The sequence below is a fragment of the Physeter macrocephalus genome, chromosome 11 (genome assembly GCF_002837175.3).
Source record: "Physeter macrocephalus isolate SW-GA chromosome 11, ASM283717v5, whole genome shotgun sequence".
In the NCBI taxonomy this organism is placed as follows: Eukaryota; Metazoa; Chordata; class Mammalia; order Artiodactyla; family Physeteridae; genus Physeter; species Physeter macrocephalus.
In genome coordinates this window covers 18,988,512-19,004,550 of record NC_041224.1, presented here as the reverse complement: position 1 = coordinate 19,004,550, position 16,039 = coordinate 18,988,512, and the positions used below count along the sequence as shown (strand labels likewise).

The following is a 16,039-nucleotide window of genomic DNA, read 5'->3' as shown; positions in this document are numbered from 1 at the left end:
GTGGCTCAGGGGCCCAGCCACTCTGCAGCATGTGGGATCTTCCCAGACCGGGGCACGAACCCGTGTCCCCTCCATCGGCAGGCGGACTCTCAACCACTGCGCCACCAGCGAAGCCCAGCCTGCTCATTTTTGATAATTAGGGAAAGAAAGAAAGATAAGTGGAAAGAAAAAAATCCATAATCCATAATCTCATGCAGAGATATCCAAGTAGTATGGTAGTAGTGTTAAGATCATGGGCTTTGGAGTCAGATGGACTAGATTTATGCCTGTGTAGTTTTATCTCGTAAGCCTCAGTTTCCTCATGGGCAAAATGTCATGGAGCTCTAATAATGTGCCAAGTAGTGTCAGGTGCTTAATACAGCGGCATACATCAGTTCACCCTCTCAATGACAATGAATTTAGAGGTACTGTTTTAATCTAAATTTTTTTAATGAGGAGGCAGCTTGAGGCAAAGAGGTTTAATGATTTGTTCAGGGTCACATAAAAGTGGGTAAGCCAGGTTTTGAACCCTGGGCTCTCCAGAGATGATGTTATTTATTTATTTAGCTGCATCGGGTCTTAGTTGCGGCGTGCTGGATATTCATTGCGGCACGTGGGATCTTTCGATGTGGTGCGTGGGCTTCTCTGTTGTGGCATGTGGGCTTCTCTCTAGTTGTGACACCTGGGCTCCAGAGTGCACAGACTCAGTAGTTGTGTTGTGCGGGCTTAGTTGCCCTGCGGCACGTGGGATCTTATTTCCCCAACCAGGGATTAAACCTGCATTCCTTGCATTGGAAGGCGGATTCTTAACCACTGGACCACCAGGGAGGTCCCGAGATGATGTTCTGAAGTGCTGTGCTTCGGGTTATAGTTCAAGCAGGTAACCAGAAGTGTTAATACATAAGTATTTGTGAATATCTTCATCTTGATTTTATTTTATAAATTTATTTATTTATTTATTTATGGCTGCATTGGGTCTTCGTTGCTGCATGCAGGCTTTCTCTAGTTGCGGCGAGCAGGGGCTACTCTTCGTTGTGGTGCACAGTCTTCTCGTTGTGGTGGCTTGTATTGGTGCAGAGCACGGGCTTTAGGCACGCGGGCTTTAGAGCGCAGGCTCAATAGTTGTGGCGAACGGGCTTAGTTGCTCCGCGGCATGTGGAATCTTCCCGGACCAGGGCTCAAACCCCTGTCCCCTGCATTGACAGGCGGATTCTTAACCACTGTGCCACCAAGGAAGTCCTTGATGTTATTATAGAATAGGAGAAAGTGAAATAGCATCAATGTGGTAGGATTAGGAAGTATATTATCAATAATAAGGACACTATTCCCTCCTGTTTGGATCTTTTCTGAGGTTCATTAGTTTCTGCTATTGTATGTGTATGTTTTAATCCTCGTAGTTCCTACCTGATTCCTTTTGTCTTTAAATTAGGATGGAGTGGACTTCCTGGTGGTCCAGTGGTTAAGACTCCATGCTTCCACTGCAAGGGACACAGGGTTTGATTCCTGGTTGGGGAAGTTCCGCATGCTGTGCTGTGTGGCCAAAAAAAAAGACAAATTAGGATGGAGTAGTTTAGATGAGCTGTATCTCTGTACATGAAAGTTTCATTTCACTTAAGACTTTCCAGGGCTTCCCTGGTGGTGCGGTGGTTAAGAATCCGCCTGCCAACGCAGGGGACACGGGTTCGAGCCCTGGTCAGGGAAGATCCCACGTGCCACTGAGCAGCTAAGCCTGTGTGCCACAACTACTTGAGCCCACGTGCCACAACGACTGAAGCGCGCACATCTAGAGCCCGTGCTCAGCAAGATGAGAAGCCACCGCAATGAGAAGCCTGTGCACCGCAGTAAAGGGTAGCTCCTGCTTGCTGCAACTAGAGAAAGCCTGTGCGCAGCAACGAAGACCCAACGCAGGCAAAAATAAATAATTTAAAAAAAAAAAAAAAGGACTTTCCAGAAGCTTTTTTAATCTTCACTTCTTTGGCAACATATGGTTAATATTTATGGATGTTTGAGTGCTTTTGGTGACTGACTTTTGGGGGGAAGTGCTAGTTTTCTCTGCCAAACACACTCCATCCTTTGTCTTTGATATATGGATAATGTATGCCAAAATGTATTTCTTTTGTCCTTTGTACAAATAGCTGTGCATTATAAGCCATAAGAGTATTGATATTTTACTCATATTCAAATAAAGACTCCTAATTTCTTTGGACCAGCCATGTACATTTTAATTTACTGTTCTCACTTGTGTGTGTTTATGTGTAGAATTTTCATCACCTATTATTATTTTTAAAAGATTATTTTTGGCTGTGTTGGGTCTTCGTTGCTGTGCGCGGGCTTTCTCTAGTTGCGGCGGGCGGGGGCTACTCTTTGTTGCGGTGTGCAGGCTTCTCATTGCGGTGGCTTCTCTTGTTGTGGAGCATGGGATCTAGGCGCATGGGCTTCAGTAGTTGTGGCTTGTGGGCTATAGAGCGCAGGCTCAGTAGTTGTGGCGTCCGGGCTTAGTTGCTCCACGGCATGTGGGATCTTCCCGGACCAGGGCTCAAACCCGTGTCCCGTGCATTGCAGGCGGATTCTTAACCACTGTGCCACCAGGGAAGCCCCTCATCACTTATTTTTAATTGTAAGATCTGTGATGCAAAGAAAAGAGGGTGTACCTAGTATATGGACACTTAAAATAATAAAGTGAGTATCCGTATATTTAGCGACCAAGCTTAATAAGGAGAGCATTTTGCCCATACCTTTGACTCTTGTGTGCCTCCCTTTGAGCACATTCCTCTCTTCACCTGAAGGAGAAACTACTGAATTTTGTGTTAATTGTTCTTCCTTTACTTCTAAACAGTATTTTATTTAGTTGTGGCTGTTTTGAACTTCATGTGAATGGAGTAATGCTGTATTGATTTTTTTTTTTTTTTTTTTTGTGGTACGCGGGCCTCTCACTGTTGTGGCCTCTCCCATTTCGGAGCACAGGCTCCGGACGCGCAGGCTCAGCTGCCATGGCTCACGGGCCTAGCTGCTCTGCAGCATGTGAGATCTTCCCAGACCGGGGCACGAACCCGTGTCCCCTGCATCGGCAGGCGGACTCTCAACCACTGTGCCACCAGGGAAGCCCTGCTGTATTGATTTTTTTGATTTACATTTTGTTTTTGAGATTCATCTATTTGATGCATAGAGCTGTAATTTATTAATTTCTTTTGTTCCATGATTTCAGCATTTGAATTACACCAGTGTCCATTCTCCTGTTGATGGACATGTAGATTTTTGTCAGTGTTTTGCAATTTATGAACACTTTTGTGAATATTTTTGTACACTTGCAGGAATTCAGCTCACTACTAATCAAACTGCTGGGGTTGCTCCAAAAAGGGTCATAAAATCAATTTAGTGGGGAGCAACCAGCATTAAAAAATGAACTAGAACAGAAAAATATTGACAGTGCAGTTTTAGTATTCTGTGTATATGTATATATGGGGTTGCAGTATAAAACATATTTCTTAGAGGGGTTCATGGTCAAAAAAGCTTGAGAAATGTTACTCTAGGGTATGTACTAAGAGGTGGAGTTGCTGGGTTCCTAGGGAGGCCACTCCTTTTTTAGAAGTGGTTATTTCACTTTACTTTCCCACCAGTGAATGGCTTTTTTGCTCTACATCCTTACCCAATGCTTAGTATGTCAGTCTTTTTAAGTTTAGTCATTTTGGTAGTCTCACTGTGGTTTTTACTTTGCAATTCCCTGATTACTAATGATGGTGAAACCCTTTTTGTATATTTATAGGCCATTAAGATTTTCTCACTTGTGACTTGCTGATGGCTTCTCTGTGTTAGTGGTTCATTTTTTATCCTTTTAATGCAAAGTTCTCAATTTCACTGTAGTCAGAATTTTCAGGTGGGTGTTTTTTGTTCTTAGGGTTTTTTTTTTTTTTTGGTGCTTAGTGTTTTTTGCAACCTGTTAAATCTTTTCCTAACGAGAGGTCATGAAATGATTTTCCTATAAAAGAATTATTTTTTTTAAGTGCTTTTTACATTTAGGTCTATAACCAACTCATCTGGATTTGATTTTTTTTTTTTTTTTTTTTTTTTGTGGTGCGTGGGCCTCTCACTGTTGTGGCCTCTCCCGTTGCGGAGCACAGGCTCAGTGGCTATGGCTCACGGGCCCAGCCGGTCCACGGCATGTGGGATCTTCCCGGACTGGGGCATGAACCTGTGTCCCCTGCGTCGGCAGGTGGACTCCCAACAACTGCACCACCAGGGAAGCCCTCGATTTGATTTTATGTATAGAATGAAATGGGGGAAAAACGTATTTATTTTATGTACATTATATATTTATATATTTTATACATACTGTACACATAATATGTATTATATATTATGTTAAAAAGGAACATCCAGTTACTTTAACACCATTCTTTCCACTTTTGCTGTACTGTGCCACTGTGTCATGAATCAGCGGTTCATATATGTGTAGATTTGTTTCTGGACTTGCTCTTCTGTTCTTTATGCCGATACCAGTTTTAAAATTACTCTAGCTTCTATTTTTCTTTTTTACTCTAGCTTTTTTTTTTCTTTTTTTTTACTCTACCTTTTTAAAGTCTGGGCATATGTCAGATAAAATTAGTATTTCCCTCTTGTCTTTTTCTTTTTAATATTTTGCCTCTTGCTCTTTGCATTTGATAACCACTTAGAATCTTATTGTTCCATGAAAAATCCATTTAATGTTTTGATTAGCTTTGCATTGATTCTGTAAATCAATTTGAGACATCTATTTACAGTTTTGAATCTTTCAATCTATGGACATAGTAATGTCTAGTTGTTAGGTTTTCTTTTTTAATTCTGCTAAAATGTATACAACAAAAAATTTACCATTTTAACTATTTTTGAGTATGCAATTCAGTTCAGTGGCATTAGGTACATTCATAATGTTGTATAACCATCACCAGTATCTATTTCTGGAACTTTTTCATCATCCCAGACAGACACTCTGTACCCATTAAAGAAATCCCCCTACCACCCTCTCCCCAGCCCCTGGTAACTTCTAGTATTCTAGTTTCTATTTTATGAACTTTGTCTGCTATAGATACCTAATTTAAGTGGGATCATGCAATATTTGTCCTTTATTTCACTTAGTTATTAAAGCATTTAATGTTCATCCATGTTGTAGTTGCATCAGAATTTACTTTTTATGGCTGAATAATAGTCCATTGTATGTATGTACTGCATTTTGTTTATCCATTCATGCTTTGATGGACTCTTGGATTGTTTCTACCTTTTGACTATTGTGAATAATGCTACTATGAACATTGGTGTACAGGTATCTCCTTGAGTCCCTCTTTTCAGTTTTTTGGGGTATATACTAGGAGTGAAATTGCTGGATCATATGGTAATTCTATGTTCAACTTTCTGAGGAGCTGCCAAAATGTTTTTCACCATGGCTGCACTCTTTTATGTTCCTACTGGCAATGCAAGAGGGTTCCAATTTCTTCACATCCCCTCCAGCTCATTTTTTTGATAATAGCTATGTTAATGGTATGAAGTGGTATTACCTCCTTATGGTTTTGATTTGTATCTCCCTAATGGTTAGTGATGCTGAGCATCTTTTCATGTTCTTTTTGGCCATTTGTAAATCTTTGGAGAGATGCCTATTCAATTCTTTGCCCATTTTGTATTTGGGTTGTTTGTCTTTTTGTTGTTGAATTGTAAGAATTCTTTTATCTAGTTTTGGATCTAGACCCTTATCAGATATATGATTTACAAATATTTTCTCCTATTCTGTGGTTTTTCATTCTTATGCTAATGTTCTTTGATGCACAAAAGTTTTAATTTTGATGACGTTCAGTTTATCTATTTTTTATTTATTTATTTTTTTGCGGTATGCTGGCCTCTCACTGTTGTGGCCTCTCCCGTTGCGGAGCGCAGGCTCTGGACACGCAGGCTCAGCGGCCATGGCTCACAGGCCCAGCCGCTCCGCAGCATGTGGGATCTTCCCAGACTGGGGCACAAACCCGTGTCCCCTGCATCGGCAGGCGGACTCTCAACCACTGCTGCACCAGGGAATCCCTATTTTTGTTTTTTGATGCCTGTGCTTTTGGTGTCATGTCCAAGAAATCATTGCCATATCCAGTGTCATGAAGATTTCCCTTACATTTTCTTTCTCTCTTTTTTTTTTTTTTTTAACATTTTCTCTTTTAAGTGTTTTTTAAGTTTTAGCCCTTAACATTTATTTAGGTCTTTGATCCATTTTGGGTTAATTTTTGTATACGGTGTAAGGTAAGAGTCCAACTTTATTGTTTTGCATGTGGATATCCGGTTTTCCTAGCATCATTTATTGAAAAGGTGATTTTCCCCCATTGAATGGTTTGGCGTCCTTGTCAAAAGTCATTTGACCGTAGTACATGCAAGGATTTATTTCTGGGCTCTCTGTTCTCTTCCATATGTCTGCCTTTATGCCTGTACAGACCACTTTGGTTACTGTAGCTTTGCAGTAAGTTTTGAAATCAGGAAGTGTGAGTCCTCTGACTTTGTTCTTCATTTTCATGATTTTAGTGTTTGTTCAGGGTTCCTTGAGATTCCAAACGAATTTTAGGAATAATTTTTCTATTTATGCGTAAAATGTTCATGGGATTTTGGTATCAATTGCATTGAATCTGTAGATCACTTTGGATAGTGATGATGTCTTAACAACATTCTTCCAGTCTGTGAACTTACATTTATTTGTGTCACCTTTAATTTTTTTCAGCAACATTATGTAGTTTTCAGTGTACAAGTTTTTTGCCTCTGGATAAGTTTATTCCCAAGGTTTTCTTTCTTTCTTTTTTGATGGTCTTATAAATGCAGTTAACTGTTTTCTTAATTTCCTTTTTGGATTGTTCATTTACATTTATTTTTTATTTATTTATTTTATTATTTTTTGGCTGCATCAGGTCTTAGTTGTGGTATGTGGGATATTCGTTGCGGTGTGTGGGCTTCTCTCTAGTTGTGGTGTGTTTTCTCTTTCTAGTTGTGGTGCGCGGGCTCCGGAGCGTGTGGGCTCTGTAGTTTGCAGCATGCGGACTCTCTAGTTGAGGTGTGAGGGCTCGGTAGTCGCGGTGTGCCGGCTTAGTTGCCCCGCGGCATGTGGGATCTTAGTTCCCCGACCAGGGATTGAACCCATGTCCCCTGCATTAGAAGGCAGATTCTTTAACACTGGACTACCAGGGAAGTCCCTACAATTATTTTTTTTAATCAATTTTTTAAAAAAACCTCTTTTTATTTAATTTTTGGCTGCATTGGGTCTTCATTGCTGCGTGGGGTTTCTCTAGTTGGGGCGAGCGGGGGCCCCTCTTTATAGCAGCGTGCAGGCTTCTCATTGTGGTGCCTTTTGTTACGGAGCACGGGCTCTAGGCGTGCGGGCTTTAGTAGTTGCAGCATGCGGGCTCAGTAGTTGTGGCTCACGGGCTCTAGAGTGCAGGCTCAGTAATTGTGGTGCATGGGCTTAGTTGCGGGCCCAGCCGCTCCGCGGCATGTGGGATCCTCCCGGACCGGGGCGCGAACCTGGTTCCCCTGCATCGGCAGGCGGACGCGCAACCACTGCGCCACCAGGGAAGCCCCCCTACAATTATTTTTTAATTAAACCTTTTGTGTCAAATGTAGAGTCACATACAGGTGTAAGAAATAATATAATTACTATTTACCCAGTTTCCATTTATCCATTTTCCCCAATGCTAATAACATCTTGAAGAACGGTAGGATGGTAACCCCACCAGGATATTGAAATTGATGCAGTTAACAAATAGAACATATCCATTACCACAAGGATCCCTCATGGTAATCTTTTTACAGCTACACCTGTTTCCTTTCTGCCCCCAGGCTTAGTCCATTGTAACTACTAATATATATATATTTTTAATTATTGTTCTTTGTTGAGGTATAGTTGATATACAATATTACGTGAGTTATAGGTGTATAACATAGTGATTCACAGTTTTTAAAGGTTATACTCCACTTTTAGTTATTATAAAATATTGGCTATGTTTTCTGTGTTGTGCAATATAGCTTATTTATTTTATACATAGTAGTTTGTAGCTCTTAATTCCCTACCCCTGTCTTGCCCCTCCCCACTGGTAACCGCTAGTTTTTTCTCTGCATCTGAGTCTGTTCTGTTTTGTTATATTCATTAATTTGTTTTATTTTTTAGATTCCACATATAAGTGAAAGCATACAGTATTTGTTTTTCTCTCTCTGACTTATTTCACGTAGCATAATACCCTCCAGGTCCATCCATATTGTTGCAAATGGCAAAATTTCATTCTTTTTTATGGCCAGTAGTGTTGCATGGTATATGTATATACATGTATATGTGTGTGTGTGTGTAATGTGTGTGTCACATCTTCTTTATTCATTCATCTGTTGATAGATACTTAGGTTGTTTCTGTATCTTGGCAATTGTAAATAATGCTGCCGTGAACATTGGGGTAGAAATATCTTTTCGAATTAGTGTTCTTATTTTTTTCAGGTGTATATCTAGGAGTAGAATTGCTGGGTCATATGTTAGTTCTATTCTTAGTTTTTTGAAAAACCGCCATACTGTTTTTCCACAGTGGCTGCACCAATGTACTTTCCCACTAATGATGCATAAGGGTTCCCTTTTCTCCACATCCTCACCAACATTTGTTGTTTGTGTTCTTTTTCTTTTTTCTTTAATTTTTAAATTTATTTTTGGCCGCGTTGAGGCTTCGTTGCTGTGCGCAGGCTTCCTCTAGTTGTGGCAAGCGGGGGCTATTCTTTTGTTGCTGTGTGCGTGTTTGTCATTGCATTGGCTTCTCTTGTTGTGGAGCATGGGCTCTAGGCGTTTGGGCTTTAGTAGTTGCGGTGCGTGGGCTCAGTAGCTGCTGCTCATGGGCTCTAGGGCGTGTGGGCTTCAGTAGTTGTGCTCGGGCTCTAGAGTGCATGCTCAGTAGTTGTGGCGCACGGGCTTAGTTGCTCCGTGGCATGTGGGATCTTCCCGGACCAGGTATCGAACACGTGTCCCCTGCATTGGCAGGTGGATTATTAACCACTGTGCCACCAGGGAAGTCCCTGTTATTTGTGTTCTTTTTGATAATAGCCATTCTGAGAGGAGGTGTGAGGTGATGTCTCACTGTGGTGTTGATTTGCATTTTCCTGATTAGTGATGTTGAGCACCTTTTCATGTGCCTGTTGGCCATCTGTATGTCTTCTTTGGAAAATTGTCTGTTCAGGTCTTCTGCCCACTAAATATTCTTCAGTTGTGTAATTCTGTCATTTCAAGCTGTTACATAAATGGAGTCATACAGCGTGTAACTTTCTGGGATTGGTTTTTTTTCACTCAGCATAATTCTCTGGAGATTCATCCATATTGTTGAATGTATCAATAGTTGCATTTCTTTCATTGCTCATTATTCTGTATTATGGGTATACTGTGGTTTGTTTAATGATTCAGCTGAAAGATATCTCAGGTATTTATAGTTTGGAGCTATTATGAATAAAGCTGTTGTACGGTAAAAATTGATGTACAGATATTTGTGTGAACATAGGTCTTCATTTCTCTGGGATGAATGTCCACTTGTAGAGTTGCTGAGTTGTATGGTGGCTCCATGTTTAGGTTTTTGTTTTTTAGTTTTAGTGGCTGTACTATTTTATATTTCCACCAGCAATCTGTGAGTAATACAGTTTTTTAGCTTTCTTGCCAGCCTCTGACATTGCCACTATTCTTTTGGTTTAGTAACTTTGATAGGTGTGTAGTGATATCTCATTGTGGTTTTAATTTGCATTTACCTGATGGCTGAAAAAATCTTTCATGTACTTATTTGCTATCTGTATATCCTCTTTTGGCCAAATGTCTGTACATGACTTTAGCCTATTTTCTAATCTCTTTGTTTATTGATTGACTGATTGTGAAAACACATATTTAGAATTAGGCAGCTGGACTCAATTTAGATGATCCCAATTTTGTTGGCAGCATTGAAAGCATCATAGTCAGGAGCCAGTCGAACATATGCCTTCTTCTCTCCATGAGGCCTGGGGTGGAAAGGAAACCTTAGTTCCCGCTTTCCTCACTGCTCCTATATGCTCTCTTCTCCCCCAGTTGTCTGGGGCATCAGGTGGTTCTGTTGTTCATGTCATTCTTTTCTAAATAGTGATCATTCCATCATTTGCTTACCTTTTTTATTGTAGAGTTTGAAAGTTCTTTATTCTGGATATGAATGCTTTGTCACATATATGATTTGCTCTTATTTTCTCCTCAGCTGGAGCTTGTGTTTTTTTGTTTTGTTTTGTTTTGTTTTTTTTGGAGCTTGTGTTTTTTTGTTTTGTTTTGTTTTTTTGCGGTACGTGGGCCTCTCACTGTTGTGGCCTCTCCCGTTGCGGAGCACAGGCTCCGGATGCGCAGGCTTAGCGGTCATGGCTCACGGTCCCAGCTGCTCCGCGGCATGTGGGATCTTCCCGGACTGGGGCACGAACCTGTGTCCCCCTGCATCGGCAGGCAGACTCTCAACCACTGTGCCACCAGGGAAGCCCTGGACCTTGTGTTTTTATCCTCCAAATGGACTTTTTTTTTTTTTGCAGAGTAATAGTTTTGAATTTTGATGAAGTCCAACTTACAGATTTTTCCTTTTATGGATTGTGCTTTTATTCTCAAATCTAATAACTTTAACCCTAAATCCCAAGATTTTCCCCTATTTTTTTTTTTAAGTTTTATGCTTCACATTTAAATCTTTTTTTTTTTAAAAAATATTTATTTACTTATTTTGGCTGTGCTGGGTCTTAGTTGCAGCATGCAGGCTCTTAGTTGTGGCATGTGGGATCTAGTTCCCTGACCAGGGATTGATCCCAGGCCCCCTGCATTGGAAGCTGGAGTCTTACCCACTGGACCAGCAGGGAAGTCCCTACATTTAAATCTTGATTCATTTGAGTTGATTTTTATATAAGGTGTGAGACTCAGATGAAGATTGTTTTCTTTTTTTTTTTCCAAATGTTCCAGTGCTATTTGTTGAAAAGTCTGTCTTTCCTCCATTGAATTACCCTTGCACCTTTGTCCAGAATCAACTGGGCATCTTTGTTTGAGTATATTTCTGGATTTTCTGTTCTGTTTCATTGATCTATGTGTCTGTCTCGCTGGCAGTAGTAGCACACTGTGTTAACTACTGTAGATATATATTAAATAACTCTTGAAATGAGGTAGATGATTCGTTCCACTTTATTTTTTTTCAAAATTGTTTTGGCCATCTAGTTTCTTTGCATTGTTGGTTTTTATTTTATTTTATTTTATTTTATTAATTAATTAATTAATTAATTTTTTTGCGGGACGCGGGCCTCTCACCGCTGCGGCCTCACCCCTTGCGGAGCACAGGCTCCGGACGCGCAGGCTCAGCGGCCATGGCTCACAGGCGCAGCCGCTCCGCGACATGTGGGATCTTCCCAGACCAGGGCATGAACCCATGTCCCCTGCATCGGCAGGCGGACTCTCAGCCACTGCGCCACCAGGGAAGCCTATTTTATTTATTTTAAATGTGTGTTTTTAAAATAAATTTATTTTTATTTTCTTATATTATTTTTTTTTAAAAATTATTTATTTATTTATTTTTTTTGGCTGTGTTGGTTCTTCGTTGCTGCACGTGGGCTTTCTCTAGTTGCGGCGAGCGGGAACTACTCTTGTTGCAGAGCCTGGGCTCTAGGTGCGTGGGCTTCAGTAGTTGTGACACGTGGGCTCAGTTGCTACGTGGCATATGGGATCTTCCTGGACCGGGGATCGAAACCGTGTTCGATCCCTGCAGTGGCAGGTGGATTCTTAACCACTGCCCCACCAGGGAAGTCCTTATTTATTTTTAATTTTATTTTTGGCTGCGTTGAGGCCTCATTGCCACGTGTGGGCCCTCTCCAGCTGCGGTGAGCGGGGACCACTCCCCGCTGCGGTGCGCGGGCCTTTTACTGCAGTGGCCTCCCCGGCCGCCGAGCACAGGCTCCAGGCAAGCAGGCCTCAGTAGCTGCAGCATGCGAGCCCAGTAGCCGTGCACACGGGCTCCAGAGTGTAGGCCCAGCAGCTGTGGCGCAGGGGCTCAGCTGCTCCGTGGCACGTGGCATCCTCCCGGACCAGGGCCCAAACCTGTGTCTCCTGCATTGGCAGGCGGACCCCCAGCCATTGCGCCACCAGGGAGGTCTGCGTTGTTGGTTTTTACAAACATGTATAGGAACTTCCCTGGTGGCGCAGTGGTTAAAAATCCGCCTGCCAATGTAGGGGACACGGATTTGAGCCCTGGTCCAGGAAGATCCCACATGCTGCGGAGCATTTAAACCCGTGGGCCACAAACTGCTGAGCTTGCACTCTAGAGCCCATGAGCCACAACTACTGAGCCTGCTAGCCTGCGTGCCTAGAGCCCATGCTCCGCAACAAGAGAAGCCACCGCAACAAAGAGTAGCCCCTGCTTGCCGCAACTAGAGGAGGCCAGCACGCAGCAATGAAGACCCAAAGCAGCCAAAAAAAAAAAGAGTATATTTTAGAATAACCTGTCTTTATCTGTCTAAAAATCTTGCTAGAATTTTGATAGGATACCATTAAACTGAATATCAGTTTGTGGAGAACTGACATCTTTACTCTGTTGAGTCTTCTAATCCATGAACGTTCTGTGTTTTTCCATTTATTTAGGTCTTCCTTTTTTTGTTGTTGTTGTTGTTCAGTTTGGCATAGTTTTCAGCCTGTAAGTCCTGTGCATGTTTTGTGGATTTATAAGTATTTAATTTGGGGGGAAGCAATTGTATATAATGTTGTATGTTTAATTTTGGTGTCCATGCATTTATTGGTAGTGTTTCAAAATAACAGCTGATTTTTATATGTATCTTGCATCCTATGACCTTTTTTTTTTTTTTTTTTTTTGCGGTACGCGGGCCTCCCACTGTTGTGGCCTCTCCCGTTGCGGAGCACAGGCTCTGGACGTGCAGGCTCAGCGGCCGTGGCTCATGGGCCCAGCCGCTCCTTGGCATCTGGGATCTTCCCGGACCGGGGCACGAACCCACGTTCCCTGCATTGGCAGGCGGACTCTCAACCACTGCGCCACCAGGGAAGCCCCATCCTATGACCTTTTTGAATTCATTTATTCTGGGAGTTTTGTGATTATTGTGTCATCTGCAGATAGGGTTATTTTTATTTCTTCCTTCTCAATTTATATGCCCTTTTATGCTTGCCTAATTGTTTTGACTAGAAATTTCAGCACCATGTTCATTAAGATTGTTGAGAGTGGACATACTTTTTTCTGACCTTAGGGGCAAGGCTTTCACTCAGTGATGCAAACCACTAAGTAGGATGTCACTAAGTAGGTTATTTTTGTAGGTGTTCTATATGAAGTTGAGGAAATTTACCTATTTTCCTATTATTCTCAGCTTTTTGAAAGTCATGCATGGGTGTTGAATTTTGTTAATTATTCTGCATCAATTGATGCATGTAATTTTTTTCCTTTAGCCTGTTAATATGGTAGATTACATTCACTGATTTTGCATATTTAACCAGTCTTGGAGTAAGCCCCATTTGATCATGGCATATAATTCCTTTTATATATTATGGGATTCTGTTCTTATTTTGTTAAGGATTTTTGTGTCTCTATTCATGAGACATATTATCTATAGTTTTTTCTTTTCATACTCTTTGGTTTGGGTATTGGAGTAATACTACCTTCATAAAATGAGTTGGGAAATGCTCCTTCATTTTCTGGAAGAGATTTCATAGAATTGGTGTTAATTTTTCTTTAAACATTTGGTACAGTTCTCCTTTGAAACTATCTGGACCTTCCTATTTTTTTTGGTAGTTTTTAAAGTACAAATTAAACATTTTAAATATAGGGCTATTCAAGTTATCAGTTTCATGATTGGTGAGTTGGAGTAGTTTGTAATTTTTCAGGAAGGGATCCATTTGGTCTAATCTGTGATATTTATGTGTGTGAAGTTGTTGGTAGCATTCCCTTACCCTTTTGATGTCTGCAGGATTTGTACTGATAGCCCCTGTCTCATTCCTGTTATTTGTCAGGTGTTGATAGAGGTTTATTTGATTGATTAATTAATCGATAATTAATTTTATTGATCTTTTCAAAGGACCAGCTCCTAGTTTTGTTGATTTTCTTTTTTTCTATTTTATTTATTTATTTTAAAAATTTATTTAATTTATTTATTTTTGGTTGCACTGCGTCTTTGTTGCTGCACATGGGCTTTCTCTAGTTGCGGCAAGTGGGGGCTACTCTTCGTCGCAGCATGCGGGCTTCTCATTGCGGTGGCTTCTCTTGTTGCGGAGCACAGGCTCTAGGCATGTGGGCTTCAGTAGCTGTGGCACGCGGGCTCAGTAGCTGTGACATGTGGGCTCAGCTCCGCAGTGTCGGGATCTTCCTGGACCAGGGCTTGAGCCTGTGTCCCCTGCACTGGTGGATTCTTAACCACTGTGCCACCAGGGAAGTCATTTTTTCTCTATTTTAAATTTCAGTGATTTCTGCTGTATATTTTTTTACTTCCTTCTGCTTGCTTTGTGTTTACTTATTTTTTTGTTTCCTGAGGTGGAATCTTAAGACTACTGTATTGATTTGAGACTTTTCCACTTTTCTTTGCATTGTTACAGACTTCCCTCTTTCCACTGGTTTGGCTATGTCCCCCAAGTTTTGGTATGTTATGTTTTCATTTTCATTCAGTTTTTTAAAAAATTTTATTTATTTTTGGCTGTGTTGGGTCCTTGTTGCTGCGTGCGGGCTTTCTCTAGTTGTGGCGAGTGGGGGCTACTCTTTGTTGCAGTGCACGGGCTTCTCGTTGCGATGGCTTCTCTTTGTTGCAGAGCACAGACTGTAGGCGCGTGGGCTTCAGTAGTTGCAGCATGCAGGCTCGGTAGTTGCGGCACGTGTGCCCTAGAGTGCACGGGCTTCAGTGGTTGTGGCGTGTGGGCTCAGGAGTTGTGGCTTGTGGGCTCAGTAGTTGTGGCGCCTGGGCTTAGTTGCTCTGCGGCATGTGGGATCTTCCTGGACCAGGGATCGAACCCGTGTCCTCTGCATTGGCAGGCAGATTTTTAACCACTGAGCCACTGGAGAAGTCCCTTCATTCAGTTTAATATATTTTTTTCATTTTCCTTGAGGCTTCCTCTTTTATTGTCGTGCCATGTTTTTATGGCCTCTGTGGTTTCTGATGAGAAAACTGCTCTCTTTTAAATTATGTTTTCCCTACATAGGCATACCTCGTTTTATTGCGCTTCACTTTATTGTGCCTCACAGATGCACTTATTTTCTTTTTTTAGCAAATTGAAGGTTTGTGGCAGCTCTTCATCGAGCAAGCCTGTCTGCGCCATTTTTCTAACAGCATTTGCTCACTTCATGTTTCTGTATCACATTTTGGTAATTCTTGCAATGTTTCATACTTTCTCATTATTATATTTGTCATGGTGATCTGTCATCAGTGATCTTTGATGTTACTATTACGACTTGCCGAAGACTCAGGTGATTAGCATTTTTTAGCTGTGTGGCATGTGGGATCTTAGCACCCTGACCAGGGATTGAACCTGTGCCCCCTGCATTGGGAGCATGGAGTCTTACCCACTTGGACCACCAGGGAAATCCCAAGGCTCTTTTCATTTTTTTTTTTTTCAGTTTGTTTTCTCTCTGTTGTTTACATTGAGCAATTTTCACTGTAATATTTTCTGGTTCACTGATTCTTTTCCTCTCTTTCTGCTCTTGAGGTCATCCAGTGAGCTCTTTCTTACTGTACTTTTCAGTTGTAAAATTTCCATTTTGTTCTTCCTTATATCTTCAATTTTTTGCTAAAGTTTTTTAGTTTTCATTTTTATGTTCATAATTGTGTGTTGAATAATTTTTATCAGGGCTGCTTTAAAATCTTCATTAGATGATTCTTTTTTTTTTTTTTTTTTTTTTTGCGGTACGCGGGCCTCTCACTGCTGTAGCCTCTCCCCATTGCAGAGCACAGGCTATGGACGTGCAGGCTCAGCAGCCATGGCTCATGGGCTCAGCCACTCCGCGGCATGTGGGATCTTCCCAGACCGGGGCACGAACCCATGTCCCCTGCATCGGCAGGCGGACTCTCAACTACTGTGACACCAGGGAAGCCC

The 16,039-nt window shown here is 41.5% G+C and overlaps 1 protein-coding gene and 1 non-coding gene across 11 annotated transcripts in view; one reads left to right on the top strand and one right to left on the bottom strand.

Moving 5' to 3' along the window:
- The window catches only part of MLLT10 (MLLT10 histone lysine methyltransferase DOT1L cofactor), a 257,663-nt gene that overhangs the window by 18,725 nt on the left and 222,899 nt on the right, over window positions 1–16,039 (top strand). The window lies entirely within an intron of this gene.
- On the bottom strand, window positions 10,053–10,118 carry LOC112066491 (small nucleolar RNA SNORD42). Its single transcript, XR_002892694.1, has one exon. It is a non-coding gene; the product is annotated as a small nucleolar RNA SNORD42 (small nucleolar RNA).